The 16,087-nt window shown below is 34.9% G+C and overlaps 1 protein-coding gene across 3 annotated transcripts in view; it reads right to left on the reverse strand.

Annotated features, from left to right (window-relative positions):
- GRM1 (glutamate metabotropic receptor 1) overlaps positions 1-16,087 on the reverse strand; it is a 208,317-nt gene that overhangs the window by 13,777 nt on the left and 178,453 nt on the right. The window lies entirely within an intron of this gene.

Consider the following 16,087-nt stretch of genomic DNA (forward strand, 5'->3'; position numbering starts at 1 on the left):
AACCATTTTTTACAGATTGTCTTACATTTAGATATCTAAGATCTGTATGCTTAGATCTCGTTTTTACAGCAATATTTGTAGCCAACCGTATGGCTGCTTGATTGTGCTCATAAACTACAATAGAATCATTAACAGTTATTCCCATATCTAATAACAACTGTTTATACAGAATTAAATCAGTACATAATAAAGATAGACATGAAAATTCTGCTTCCATTGTGGACATACTTATGTGTTGCTGTCTAATTGACCTCCAACCAATCAGTGCTTTTCCTAACAGTATAGCCATACCTGAAGTTGATTTCCTAGTGTTTATGTCTGTTGCAAAACTTGCATCAAAATCAGATCATCTTTTGGCTCCAAATACAATGCATAGTGCATTGTCCTTTTAAGATACCTTAATATACGTTTTGTCGCTTGCCAGTGTTGTTCAGTGGGTTCAGCGTTGAATCTTGCCAATTGATTAACGCCATAAGCAATATCTGGCCTTGACCAATTACTAATATACGATAAACTACCAATTAACGATTGATAGATATTCTTATCGAATTTTGGACTTTGAGCATCAGTGTGGCCAAATTCCTGACTCATTGGAGTTTTTGCCGGTTTACAAAGTTTCATCCTGTATGTTTTTAGTAATTGATAAATCTTATCCTCTTGAGATATCTTATAGCCACTTTTGGTTTTATTTATTGTCAATCCTAGATACTGTTTTATCTCTCCCAATTGCTTTAATTTTATCCTCTCACCTAATAATGATATTATTTCAGTAGCTTCATTATTAGTTTTTGTAATTAAAGCAATATCATCTGTAAACAACAATAATAATGACACTATTCCATTTGTCTCTTTCTTAAATAAACATGGATCAGCTAAACCTGCTTTAAACCCTATATTGTTTAACTCCTTAACAATATATTGGTTCCATTTGTAACCAGATTGTTTTAATCCATAGAGACTCTTTTTAAGCTTCCAACAGTCATTATTTTTTGTTTTATTATCCTTAATTCCTACAGGTTTCTTTAGGTATATAGTGTGCTGCAATGGTGCATGCAGATAGGCAGTTTCTACATCTAAGTGATTTACAATATAATTCTTCTTAGCTGCCCACACTAAAGCTGCTCTCAAGGTTGTTGCTTTTAGACTCGGTGCAAATACGTCATCATAATCACATGCAGTTTGATTAAATCCTTGAGCTACCAACCTAGCCTTATGGGTAACAGTCCCATTTTTACCTGTTTTTAATTTAAATATCCATTTACAGCCAATGGACTTTTCACCTGGAGGTAATTTAACATTTTCATATACTTCCATTTGTTTTAATGAATTTAATTCTTTCTCCATTGCTCTTTGCCAATTTTCTTGTTCCTTTGCTGGATACATTCTAAGTTCTTCAACAGTAGTTGGAACTTTACTAACTTGGCAAACTACACTTGCTTGATACCTGTCAGGTGGTCTGGTTTCACGTGTTGACCGTAGGCATTACAGGGCTTACAGGTGGACTTTCATGTACTACCTGTTCCTGGTTATCTATTTCTTCCTATTCATCTATTTCTTCCTGTTCTGGTCCTTTGTGCTCTTCCTGTACTTCCTCTTTAATTGTATTCTTCTTATTACTGATATGTGATTTTGGTCTTTTGTAGGTTTCTATGATTACTTCCTTACTTGAATCTTGTTCCAGTTTTTCCCATCCTACATGTTCAAGGAATTGTGCACTAGCACTACAGTAAACTCTAGGTGCACCTTTTTCCCAGAATCTGTATGATTTGTGATTAGATTCATAACCTACAAAGAATAACTTTTTAGCCCTATGCTGCCCCTTGTGTCTCAATTGTGTAGGAATATGCACCCATGCTGGTGCTCCAAATGTGTGCATGTAGCTTAGGTCAGGTTTTCTACCATGCCACCGTGTGAATGGTAATTCACCTGTTGTTGAGTTAACAACATTATTCAATATATGATTACCACACATTAATGCTTCTCCCCACAAAGTTTCAGGTAATCCTGAATCCGACAACATAGTACGAGCCATTGCCTGTATTGTTTGGCCTCGTCTTTCTATAAAGGAATTATGTTGTGGCCTATATGGTGCAGACTTTTTATGTTCAACACCTGCCATCTTCAGTCTATTTTGGAATTTATTGTTTATAAATTCCGTACCATTATCAGTTACAAGAGTTAGTAGTTTCCTTTTAGTTTTTCTTTCTGCAAACCAACCAATTAAAGAAATTTTGATATGTTTCCGTTTTACTCTTCATTAAATAACAGAAACCATATCTAGAATAATGATCCATTATGCTTAATATATAACGAGCACCTCCCACACTTGGTTTTTTAGGACCTATAATATCAGCAAATACGACCTCTAGAGGTTCCTTTGTCTTAAATCCATTTATTCTATTTGCTGGTATTACCTTGCTTTTTTCTTGACTGCAAGCATTACAGTGCAAATACTTACTGCAAGGCTTCAGTTTTATACCTTCAGACAGTTCAATCGTTTGCTTGAGCATTTTAAAATTTATATGCCCTAAACGTCTGTGTAACAAATGTATGCATTCATCATGAGGTTTAACGTTATTATATACTGTGTTAGCTACCTCTAATGAATTATCATTTAACACATACAATTCGCCTTTTAAAGTTGCAGTCACTTTTTTACCTTCCTTTTCTATTATGCAGTTTTCTCCCCTAAAGGTAACTACATAACCTAGTTTAACCAAAACTCTAACCGAAAGCAAATTAAACTTAAGTTGTGGTACATATAACATTTTTACATTTTCTTTTATGCAAGAACAATGTGCAATAACTTCACCTTTTGCTTTCATTTTCCAGCCATTAGCTAACGATATCTGCTGTGAACTCGTGGACATCTTAACAAATCTTTTCTTATCTTTCGTTATGCAGTGCGATGCTCCACTATCTACAACCCATAAATTATTATTCACAGTTTCGTTGCTATACATGGCTAACTCTAAGCATTTTTTTATCGTTTTGATGCCTTTTAGCATTCTGGCTGGCATTGTTGCGTTTTCCTTTCTTGCAGAATCTAGCCAAATGTCCTTTCCCTCCACAATTAAAACATTTTCTAATTGTATAGGCTGTCGAAGATTCTTTATCTTCTTGTGGTTCCCTTCTGAGTTGATCCCTTTCAAGCCTTCTCCTGGCTTCTTCAATTAATCTGCCAGTAATGTCAGTTAATGTGAGGTTATCTTTTGGCAGTACTTCCAGTGAAGTTACATAGTCGTCATAGCTCTCATCTAATGAAGACAAAATTATATAAACCTGATGTAGTTCTGTGAAGATAAGTTCTTTTTCATGCAGTTCCTGAAAAATTCTCTCATGGTGTTTATATGATTTAACATGTCTCCATTCTTTTGAAGATGTGTTCTGGACAGTTTCCATGTAAGATTTATATGTGCTCCTACACTGTCTTGAACATAAATCTTCTTTAAATTCTCCCAACACTTCGCAGCTGTTTCTTCTCCACGAATATGGACAAGCTGCTGGTCACAGAGTGTCAGTCCTATTATATAGAGAGCTTGCTCATTCTTCAGTTTATATTCTTGTATTTTCTGGGCATCATCCTCATCCTCCGGATCCCAAGCATCTACCTCTGGTGGGTTTTGAATTATACTCCACAAACCTTCTCTGCGTAGAAGTAGGCTGCATTTCATAGACCATGAAACATAGTTTGTTCCATCCAGTTTGGATATTAGAGACAAACTTTGTAAATTGACTTGTGCCATCTTTTTCTGGATATTAAACTATAATTAATAAAACACAGCTGTCTGTTTACAGTATTGTGTAACTACACAAACTCTCACTTTATATAAGCCTGTTATATCCTGGTTAGTCTGACTGTGCAGCTGGGCCCATAACCAGTGTTAGGGATATACACCCTAGCAGAACCTGCACGGCAGTCAGGCAGTCAGGCAAATATGTGAGATAAACGTTGTTGTAGTTTACACTCAGTAAAACAGATACAATGTGTTAGTTAAATAGTTTATTCCAGTAATAGTTATAGCATAGTCAAACAGTCCATATATCATACACTAGTTCAGTCCGTCCGGGGATTAATTAGTTGCAAAGTCCAGTGTCGAAAAAGAGGTCAGTAAACTTACAAATATCAGTCCAGTAATATATCTCCTCGCAGTAGAGATATGAAGAAGTCGAACCTCCTTTCTTCCTTCAGCAACAGCAGAGAACACGCAGTTAACAATCCATCATCGTCAGCAAGCAATCCAGTAAGCCAGCAATCAATCCAGTTCTCTTGCTCCCTCTTATGGCGATTTACAGCCGCACCCAAAATTACAAGCTTTGCAGTTAAAGTGACACACACTTAAACTCACTATTATAGTCTATATATATTATTTTACCCAAACTACGTTAGGTAACCTATGTTATTCCTAACAGCAACTGTTAACCCATTGCTGAATAATAGAATAATGCCGGTCACCTAAAAAAAAAAGTCTTATTGAAATTAGATTTGGCAAATACCTACCTTTGGAGGCAAGATATTCAAGAAATTGTAGCAATTAAATTGCAAACATTATTAGAAGATATTGATTTCTTTTTAAAGCCTATGTTCAGCTGGTCCACTTCAGGGACAGAATTACTCTTATATATTCTTAGAGATTATTTCTATAGAAAAGGGAACTAGGGATAGAGAAAGGAAATATAACCTTCTTATGCTTGCTGCTTAAATTCTTCTGACCAATCTCAATAAACTGGAGATTGGAAAAGTATTTTGCAACTATTCTATGTAATTTGTATAACCAGTTCCAGAGTGTTCTTGAATAGAACTTCACCCAAAATGCTATTTAATATGTATGTGATGGCATTAGAAGGTCATTAGAAATCTAAGGCATGATGTCATTGACAGGTAAATGATATCCAGCTTTTCTCTAATACCTTTAAATTGGCTACTTCTCAGTACTTACACATATTGATGGTTTGGATCACAACAAATTGTTACACACTGAATGCTAATCAGTGTTTATAGAACTTGGGGAGTTTACAGGCCCAGAGTAAAAAAAGAAATAGGAGCATCTCTAGATTCACTACTAATGTATTTAGGTAATTTCCATAGCAGGAACATACACTATACATTTAATTGGTGCATCAGCTATGTCCTGCCTTGAAGAGTCATATTTTTACCACAGTAATGCATGGATTATTAACTTCCTTCTTGGATTGCTGTGTGGCTCTCTATTTGGATTTGTGGATGAAGTTGATGCAGATCTGATGCAGAATGTAGTGGAAAAGAGATGGACAATGTACCATGCATAGGAAACTGCAGAGGTGGTATTCAGCAGGTTCTGACCAGTTCTGGAGAACCGGTAGCGGAAATTTTGAGTAGTTCGGAGAACCGATAGCGGAAATTTTGAGTAGTTTGGAATACCACCTCTAACTGGCCCCACCCCATCTATTTTCTGCCTCTTGAGTCCCAGCTGATCGGCTGGGTTTTGTTTTGTTGCCCTGCACAGGAGAACGGAGCTGGAAAGCAGGTTAGTGGGATAGGGAGAGAATGGGAATTTTACAGTATCCTTCCTCTGCCACACCCAAGCCACACCCACCAAGCCACATCACGCCCACCAAACCACACTACGCCCACCAAGCCACGCCCACGGAACCGGTAGTAAAATTTTTGGGACCCCACCACTGGTTTAAAGTGTCTATTTTCTACCAGATCACCTTTCATATTTTGTTGTTCAGAAACAAAAACATTTATAAAAGTCCAGGAACTGAAATATCTTTTCCTGATTAGAGTCTGTTGGATTACTATAGTTGCCAAGGGAGATTTTATTGATGATGTGATATTCTGCAGACAGGCAGTCACACAGAACTGGATGCTTTCAGCTACTGCTTCTGTTCCCCAGTATATTCTCACTTGCTATGCACAAAGTAATATCTCTGTTCTCCTTGATATTTGATGCTGTATTGATATTAGTAATATTTATTGTAGAGATGCTCTATTGGTTTTTATATATTCAATTTGTTACATTGTATGTTATGTACCACTTAGGGATGATTTTAATGATGAGAATAAATTTCAAGATAATAGTAAAATAACAAATAGCCTTTAGATGGTGCCAAACCAATCAAGAGAGATAATTACATTCAGAGGGAATATGCGTTGTTAACAAATAGAGTCAAAGAAGCCATGAGGAGCAAAAAAAAAAAAAAAAATTCTTTGGAAAGTGGACACCTTGCTTGTGTAGATAAAAAAAGAGAGAGAATACAGACTTGTTCACAGTCCAAACAAATGGAAAGTAAAATGCAAATCAGAGGGAGAGAAAGAAAAGAAAAGAATGTGCAGTGATATTATTTTTTACAAAATAAGACATATAACCAAAATTTAATCTCAAAATTATTGGCCTTTTAACAAACACCCCACATCTTTTTATTGTCTAAGATTGGCCTCTGCACCACCCAATGATTGAAAACAAACAAATGGAACATTAACTTTTTAAAAGGATCTGGGGATTCAGGAAATTATAGGTCGGTTAGCTTAACAACAGTTTCTGTAATACAGGGAAGCTTTATTAAGGACAGATTACTAGCATATTAAGGACACTAAGTCTGCAAAGTTTCAGCTGAGTAATTTCAAATGATTCACTGTGGTACATGTTTTAAATTCCCCCTTGGCACCTTTTTTTTATATATAAGGCAAGAAATAGCAAGGAAGAAAGAATTAAAATACTGCAACCTCCAAATTCTTAAGCAAAAAGCATATGGAGTATTGTACTGAACCCAAGCAAAATTTATTCTTGAGGCTCATAGGAAAATTTATCTTCTCCTTGAAATAATGCATTATATACTGCTTGTACAAACTCTTTTAAAAAAAAAAGTATGACAAACTGTATTATCACAATGTAATAATACATTGTTTTATACAGTTATACTATAGAAAAATGTTTTAATAACCGAGTATATTATCACAGATTCACTCACACAATGAATAAATTCATATCTTTCTGTTGCTCCCCATCTTTTCCAGGAAACCTACCCAACTCAAACATGAAAATTTCAAGCCTCCATGTTATAGGACAGGGCTGTCAAACTCGCAGCCCACGGGCCGGATGCGTTGCACCCTGGCCATGCCCACGCCCGGTTTAGCAAAGGGGAGAAAAGTCCCTATATGTCACGTGATGCCGCCGTGACAATACAAGTTTGACACCCCTGTTATAGGATTTGCAGAGATTGTCTTTTTCTGCATGTTTTTATCCACACAATTTACTTTTCAGATGCCATGGGAAATATAAACATCAAATGTGATCATATCATTCTTAATGGATATGTTAGTCCTGATCTCTTCCCTAATGATTCACAAAAATGAAATGTTTTGTCTTTTTTACAGCTACCGTGTCCTAGGTTAACATTTTAACCGAATGATCTATGACAGCAACAGTAGCTTTTCCTAGTCAGGCACTGCCTGCCCCCAATATGTATTGCATTGCATTTAAACAGAATTTCATTTGCCATTTCGTTGTCCCTTCACCAATTTTGAAGGGATCCTTTGGAGTCATCAAAATCAATCCACTCTTCTCTATGCTGAAAAACAAAGCATTTTGTGTCCTTGCCGGCTTGACTTGCTAACTGTTCAACTGTAATTCCAGACCGTTTATGTCAGTTAGAGAACCGTCACATTTTATATCTCCCACTGTAAGAACTGTTCATTTATTCTTGCTCCCTTTTTTCCTATTCTTTACTAGCCCAGAACAAAGTGTTGTCTCTGATTTTTGACAATCTTTTCAGAAGGCTTTTTGAAACCCTTCACATACAAGGACTATCCATCTGTCTATGGGGTTGCTTGACATTCTCAAACAAATGGTTTACATTTGCAGAAGCCTTATTGATTCTTCTTTTGCAAGGTAAAGATAAAATCACCTTCAAGTTAAGGAAGATTGTCGGTGACTTCATAGACAGATTCAGATACTTTCTAGGCACAATAATAGAAGAGATTTTCCATTTCTGTCTTCCTGGTTTTCTAAAAAAAAATTCTCAGTCTATTTTACATATGTGGTCTTCCCTGATGGTCTCCCACTGAACCATGATGATGGTGCTTTATATGTAGCAAACCAACTTATTTAATTTAAAATAGGACTATCAAATCTGGGCTGCAAAAATCCAATGACCATGATCAAAGAGTTTACAGGAATTGTTGCTGTCACCATGGTCATCTGGATTTTTGAAGCCTAGATCTGGAAATTAGAATATGTTTATAAAATTAAAAGATAAACTGGGGTAGCAAACCTATCAGATAATAAGGAACATGACTGGCTAGGGAACTCAGTTCTATCTAAGGGCATCATGGAGAAATGGAGAAAGAGCAAAGAGAGGAAGAGTAATCATCTACTGCTTACTTAGGTTAACTCAGATCTTGGATTGTCAACAAATTTCACAAATGGATGTCATGTACAATTATTGTACTATCCAGTGACTTTTCTGAGAACATATTTCTGGCAGAGATTATTAGAAGTAGGGGAGGTGGTAGGGTAAGGCTCCCTCAGACTGATAGGTACAGAATGATGAGTTGCTCTTTGCGTGAGATGAGCAGTCTCTACATTTGATAAACCAATAAAATAAAATACATATCTGCATCTTGCATAGGTTTCTGAGCCAAGGCAAACATTTGGGCAGTGCATCGTAATTAATTCTTGTTAAGTAAAATATGCAAGAGAAAGAACATTGAAAGTCAAATATTCAAAATTTAGCATACTTCTCCATTAAAATTTAACCCAGCTAACCTAAATTTAAGAAGAAGAAAAGGGGAAATGATATTAACAGAACAGAAAACATTGATGCAAATGCAACATTAATCATTTCATTGGTATTCAGATTGCATGTATATATTTAAGATATTTCTCTGTTAACAATGAAAAGATATTTGCAATGTTGGTAAGATTTAAGATAGTCTTGCTGGGATCCTGTGTCCCCCACACAATATGAACAAAGGAGAGAGTTGCTAATATATACAGTATGCATGAGTGCCTTTGTTTCATTTGAAAACTTCAAGAAAACAGAAAATTATCCCCAGGAATTCTGTGGGCATTTGTGAATTGTTCTCGCTTTAGTGAAATATTCTTTTCAGAAGCATTTCCTTAGGTGTTTAATTATTTGATCACTTGTTATGTAGTCCACAGGACTTTTTGCTTTTGTTTCAGTGCAGAATGGAAAATGAATGATGTAGTTAATGGTAAACAGTTTATAATAAATAGAGACATAAAAGGGGAAGCATGATCCTTGTGTTTAATTGCTGAGGTGGGCATTAAAATGAGTAAGCAATGACTTCACTTTGCGGGACATAGTATGTGATTTTCAAATCACTTAATAACAAGTTTGTAGATTTCCAATCTTTCTAAATACCAGTACAAATTTAGAAACTCTTTATGAGATGATTTTTTTTAACAGAGTGAGAATCTTATTGGGCATTGAAATAAGAATCTAAAAAGAAAATATTATAAACCTTATTTTATTGTTTGTTTAAAAAAAAACCACAATGTGTATTTCCAAGGAAAATTCATTTCATAAATATATAGCATGAATGACTTCCTTTCTTCTTCTCTCTCAGCATCCTATATTCAGCCTGCTTGGCATTTTTTCCCTATAAAAATAATATATTTTCCTTTAGTCTTTTTTAACTCCTCAATGTTCGTAATATATTCAGAGACAATCATTAGGAAGTAAATCCAACCAATTTCAGTGGAATTTACTTTCAACTAAATGGGTTAAGTTTACTCTCCAAATAGCCTTTTCATTTGGCCTCAAAAGATGTATATGTGATGACCCAGAGTGTAACACAAATGTAACAAAATCCAAAATAAATAAATAAATGTCCTTTAATGCCCCCAACTTGCCCCCACTGTTCAATAATTCTCAGTTGGAGATAAAACGTACTCAAAAATAGTCTTCAAAAGAAAGCAGTACAGTCCGAATTTAATGAGCAGATAGAGGTGAAAATAAAAACCAAACAAACTACAAACTTCCCTAGGACGGATAGGGGATGGGCCTGGGTCCTCCTCTCACTGCTCAGCCGGCCTCTGCCCTTTCCCAGCCTCCTCCACAACCTCTGGAGCAGAGGTGGTATTCAGCAGGTTCTGACCAGTTCTGGAGAACCGGTAGTGGAAATTTTGAGTAGTTCGAAGAACCGGCAAATACCACCTCTAACTGGAGATTTTATAGTATCCTTTCCTGCCACACCCACCAAGCCACGCCCACAGAACCAGTAGTAAATTTTTTTGAATCCCACCATTGCTCTGGAGCCACACTTCCACACCCTGTCGGCTGTTCCGCCTCTTCCTCAGAGTCAGTCTCCACCAGGGGCATGACAGTATAAATGAAAATAGGAAAAATGAATAGCTGTTTGAAGTAATTAATAGATATTGCCAGGCTGTAAAATGTTTAATGTTTCAGACTCATCCAATTTCAATCAGATGTTATGTTTTACTGTAATAAACTTAAATAGTTGTAAACATTTATAACCCTTTAGTTTTTTTTTTTTTATCTCATAGCATTTTGAGGGAAGAGATAAAAGATAAATAGACAAATTAAAGTAAGAAATTCTTATATTCCTTATGGATTATAAGAGGGGTTTGTGGACAATGTTCATTTTTTCCAATGTGCATTTATAATTTTAAATAATTGTTAATCCTTTCTTATCAAAGGATGTAGAAAAACAGGCTTACCTATGAGTCCAAAATTATTTGAATGAAGTGTTTTCCAACCTATCACAAACCAAGCATGTATTTGCTATTTGTTAAAGGAATGTGATCATTTTCAAGTTTCCAACAGGTTAGGAGATGAAATAATTCTTAATACATCAGGTTTTTTCCCCCAGGCATGAAATATACATAGACCTATTACCTGTTCATCTTTTTATCATACTGTGGTGGTGATGTGATCTTGGTGAAGCATACTGGTATCTGTGGGAACAGTTATTTGTATGTATTTTTAGTTTTTTGACTTTTTGCAGGAGGGGTCATTGCATTTTTTAAATTATTGTACATAATTTGGAGTTAAAAGACAATATAAAACTTAAAAGCAGATAAGAACTATAAGTCCCGTGAATAGGAAGAAGGGGAACTTAGAATCATAGATTCAGCAGTGTTCTGAACCATTGTCCAATCACATCCTCCATAGGGTTGTATTGGGGATATTTTCTCTATAGGAAATCCCCCACTCCACCCCAAATCTGGATCAATTTCCAATCTAGCTACTTTTACTGACTTTTTCTCCTATATTAAACTGGTCCCATTCTGTCTGTTCTTGGAAAGTTATTCTTGCTGATAGATGGCTGGATAGAAAATACCTTAAATCCCTTTACATTATTTCTTTCCAACATTCCATTGAATTGAAAAGAAAAGATAGAAAAGAGAAATTGAATAAAAACATTTGAAAGTTAATTTTACTACTATTAGAGTCTTCATCTCCTTCTGCCAAAGCCCAATGGAATGACTGTTGAGCAAAAGGAAAGGAAATTCCATTGGAGTTTGTTTCTTAGAAGACCACCTCAAGCAGAATTGCTCTTTGCTATTGTTTTTGTTGTTATTCCTGAAGAATCAGTGATGATTTGAGCACTTTTTTTTTTTCAAAAGAAGCAATAGCTGGATATGACAAGAAGTTAATATTAAGTATTGGATATCAACTGACAAGGAGATAGATAGACAAGGGATTTTTCTCTCTCTAAGAACTAAGCTAGGTAAACATCATTCAGAACTGGTTTAGGTAAAGTAAACCTTGTCTCTTTGTTACAGATGATGGTTGAATGATATATGATGGTTGACCTCTGTGATTATCTTCACAAATACATTTATATCTCCAATAGGAGAGAATAGGCAGCTCAGGGTTAAACTATGGAGACGTTGGTGCTGTCTGAATTTTGGCTGTTATGGAGGGAGGGTTATTATGGAGAAAATATCCCCAATACAACTGTACAGAAGAAGTGATTGGGCAATGGTTCAGAACATTGTTGACTCTATTATTCTAAGTTCCCCTTCTTCCCATTCACGAGACTTATAGTTCTTATTTGCTTAAGTTTTATATTGTCTCCCAACTCCAAATGACGGACAATAACTAAAAAACGGCAAAAGCTTCCTTCTGCAAATATGTAGTGCACTGATAATGTTACCTAGTTGGGTAATGAAACATCTGCAAGCAAACAGCCAAGCTCAGACAGCATCACATTTACAGATATTTGGCTTGCTGAGACAGTACTTTAAAGTTAATATTATTTTCCTGGACACCCATCAGCATGTTAATGATTATGCAGCATAATAACATGTGCATCTCCACCGCAGCATCTTTTGCTTCTGTAAACAAGCTTGGGTTAAAATTTAGGCTTGCAACTATTCTATATGGTCATGGCAGTGTTTTCATTTTTTCATGCAATTAATATTCATTCATCCATGCAGAGGATATAATTTACTATTAGTTTCTAATTTCATAAAGTCTGAGCAGAAAAAAAAATCAAAGGCAAAGTTACAATATTAAAAATGTTATAAGAAAAAGATTTCCTCAGAAACTTCCTAACACCATTGGACAATTGGACAATAGTGGACAATTGTCAAATATTTTTAAAAATGAGTTCTTACAATGCATAACTCATACAGAGATTATTTGTACATTATGTGCATACTGCAGATAAATATTTAGAAAAATAGTTTAAATATCTTTAAAAAGATAAATATTTTCCTCATGTAATTCCTTTTGCTATTATTAAAAAAATGTTTGAAAAGGTTAGTAGAGATTCTTTTTAAATCCTGCTTTTGTGAAGAGTCAAGCAACAAATTATGCAATAAAAAGGAAAATAATTTAAGAGCAACCCCTCCCCCCATACCCTGTCCTACCACCATCAATCTTAGCCAGAAAAACTTCTTTCATCTCAGACAGAACAATGGATTTGTAACCTTACACATCTGGACCACATTAGGCTGGAGAATGCTGCTCTAGACATAGTTATGAAAATGAGGTTGTGTTTCTTTCTCCTGGAAAATGTTAATGTATTCATTCTGTCCTATTTTGGCATTATTAAATTCAGAGAAAATCAGTAAGCCAGACAGGGAAGCTCCACTGCCATCTTGTGCTGTTAAATTTGCAGGCCAATGCAAAAGAATGAATAGGGCACAGCAGTTGGATCCCTTCCTTGACTGTGATAATAATGACTGCTTCTTTGATGGGGAGCTTGGAGATGGTGTTGGCTTGGTCTCGGCCTTGCTCTTCTGGAAGGGTGGGAGACTGACATGGATAGAATGAAAGAAATAGCTAGATTTTTTAAACCATGTTTTACATCCCAGAGTTCCTGATTCCAAATAATACTGAATTACACTGAGCCCCCAAATCCCAAACCATATTATGGCTTAACATTATATATAAACTAGGTATGATGAACTTTAATTCACACAGAAGATCATCTGAACATTTACAAAGGCAAACATTGATTAAATATTACTATTTTGAATTTCTACTATGGATAAAGACTGGATTTTTTTTTTTAGCCAAGAAGAGGAAGCATCATTTTGTTTCTTACAATATCCAAGTCTGTAAAATTGTCTCGTTCTTTCTTATCAAGTTCCATTTTTGTTCTCTAGCAGCTCTTATAAATAAATAGCCTGTTTCTGGGTCATGTCCATGCTGTATTGTAAGGAAGGGATAAGAAATTATACTGAAATCTTTATTTTAAGATATGCTTTTATAATAAAATCCTTTTTGAAGGCAATGGTTTGCTCTCTTGACTAATTCTGTTGGTATCCCCTCACCATTGTAGTTCATTAATACATTCTGTCTGTTTCTGCAATAATCTGATTTTTTAAAAATAAATCTCTCCAAAACGTTTATTTTTATATGTATTTTCACACAAAGTAAACAGTCATAAATATTTTTTCCTCAAAGTTCATAAGTTGCATGCAAATTCAAATAGCACTTTAGTGCATTTTGGGAGATATTATGAACAAAAAAACTCCAGGGAAATGGTTTTCAATTCTTCCAGTTCTTTATCTACTTCCATTTTTTCCCCTAGACTAAATTCTCAGCTGAGCTTATGATGTTTTTTTCAAAGTCAAATGGTCAGGAACTCATTGTTGATAATGAAATGTTCAATATTGTCTATTATCTATTCTTCTCCTGTCTCTAATTGCACAATATTTATTGATATTGTTTGGACATTTTAATGTTGTTCCTTTGTTTTTAAAACTTAATAAATAAAAAAGATAAGAATTATAAAATTATCAGAGTAATTATTTTAACATTTCATATTGGTTCTTGGAAAAGAACAAAAATGGTTTTAAAACCCTGTCAGAAACATTATATTCCTCATAACAGATAGAACTGAATTTTCTGCTATTAAAGACAAAAAACAATTAAGCATAACATTTACCTATTCTTGTACATGTAATCTTCCCAAATTCATGGTTCTAACTATTTTTCTGCACCACTATTATAACAAAAACTAAATAAATTTTAAAAGATTATATGGATTGCTATTTCAGGGCATTTTTTAAAATCCTGCTAATCATTCAGAATCGGTAGTTACATACCTGCCATCCTGAGAAGATCTCTTGCAATTACATTTCCAGAAGTCCCTGAATTGAGCCCTTCAAAAATAGCTTAGCTTATCATTACTTTCTATTCAGGGATGAACCACTTTTGTCTAATAATACTAATCTAGAAATAACACTGTGTAGAATCCTATGATATTAGTCAAGTATGAATATTAAACTAAATTAGTTGGATGATGATAAAGATGATAATGATAGTCTCAGATATCATCTCTATATTATATAGAAGTGTGTGTGTAAACTTTGCTTTATAAGATAAGAAATTCATCTAATTGCCCTGCAGCTACTTGTGCATATAATTATCATCCCACAACTTTCCTTCCTTCTGTTTAAATAAAGGGAAAACCACAGAAAAGCCTCTATTAATTTCTTCTTTCAACAGAGACTGCATGAATAGAAAAAAAATTCTGAGATTTTTCATCAGGCAGTGAAAAAATGATTGAGTGAGTGTATCATAAGGTTCTGCTGTATTCACATGAAGTTCAAGAAGATTTTTTCTTAGAGAATCTTGCACTATAATTCATAAACAATGTGAGGCCTATTATTTCTAGGGAAAAGATTCAGTCAGCTGAAAGCTGCTGAAATACAATATTTGTCAACCTGTTGGTTAAAGTGGTGTTCTGTGCACAGCCTTCCAACAACTCTGGCAGACTTGCAAAGTAGTTTGGGTGAGCATAGCTTTCACCATTTTTGTTAAGCACAACAAGAGTCAGAAAAATACTGAATTTGACATGGCTTTAAGAACCTTTCCAGGTGACTTACCTGTCATATATTGGAGTATAAAAAAAGCTTATTGAGGAAAAAAAGGACTCTTAGAAGATTAAGACTGTTCAATTCAGACTTAATCAACAACTGAGCATAACCGAATCTCAGTTCATTAGTAAGGCCCATAATGTAAGAAATGAAGTCAATTCAGGACAATTGTCTCTCAAGGCTAAGAGAGCAATCCAGTATCTGCTAATTTGGAGAAGCAGGAACAGGCTTAGAATTTAAACATCGGAGAGAGCAAACCTTCTTTATGTATAGTATAAAGTTTCTTTCTTGTCTGCAGTAAAGAAACTAATCTTGTTGGGTGATGCATGTGAGTTTTCTATTGAATACGTCACACCAAATAAAGGCTGAGCATCTAGAGAGCTGAGATTTTCAGTTGTCTCTGTGAGAAGCCTAATTTATAAGTTAGTAAAGGCTTAGTAAATTCTTCATTGTGTGGCTGAATTTGCACAGACATGAAACATTATTGTAGATGTAAAAACAACCTTTCCAAGATTTGTTGACAGTTTACTATCGCTGTGCTGTCCAATTATTTTATGTGCACATTGTTAGGGAGCAGAAAACAAAAACAAAAGGAAACCAGAAAGGTTTATAAGACGGGAGATGATAAGAACATGTCAAAATATTAGACTGGTTGCAGTTTCAAAGCAACAAAGAGGAAGACTAGATCCCTATTTCAGATTTTGCCTTGCTTAGCTTTTTAAATGCAAATATTATTATTATTTTTTTTTAAAAAAACATAGGTTTTGAAACAAGAAGGA

The sequence above is a fragment of the Notechis scutatus genome, chromosome 1 (genome assembly GCF_049901735.1).
Source record: "Notechis scutatus isolate UNSWTSFEM ecotype Mainland chromosome 1, rNotScu1.2, whole genome shotgun sequence".
Classification (NCBI taxonomy): Eukaryota; Metazoa; Chordata; class Lepidosauria; order Squamata; family Elapidae; genus Notechis; species Notechis scutatus.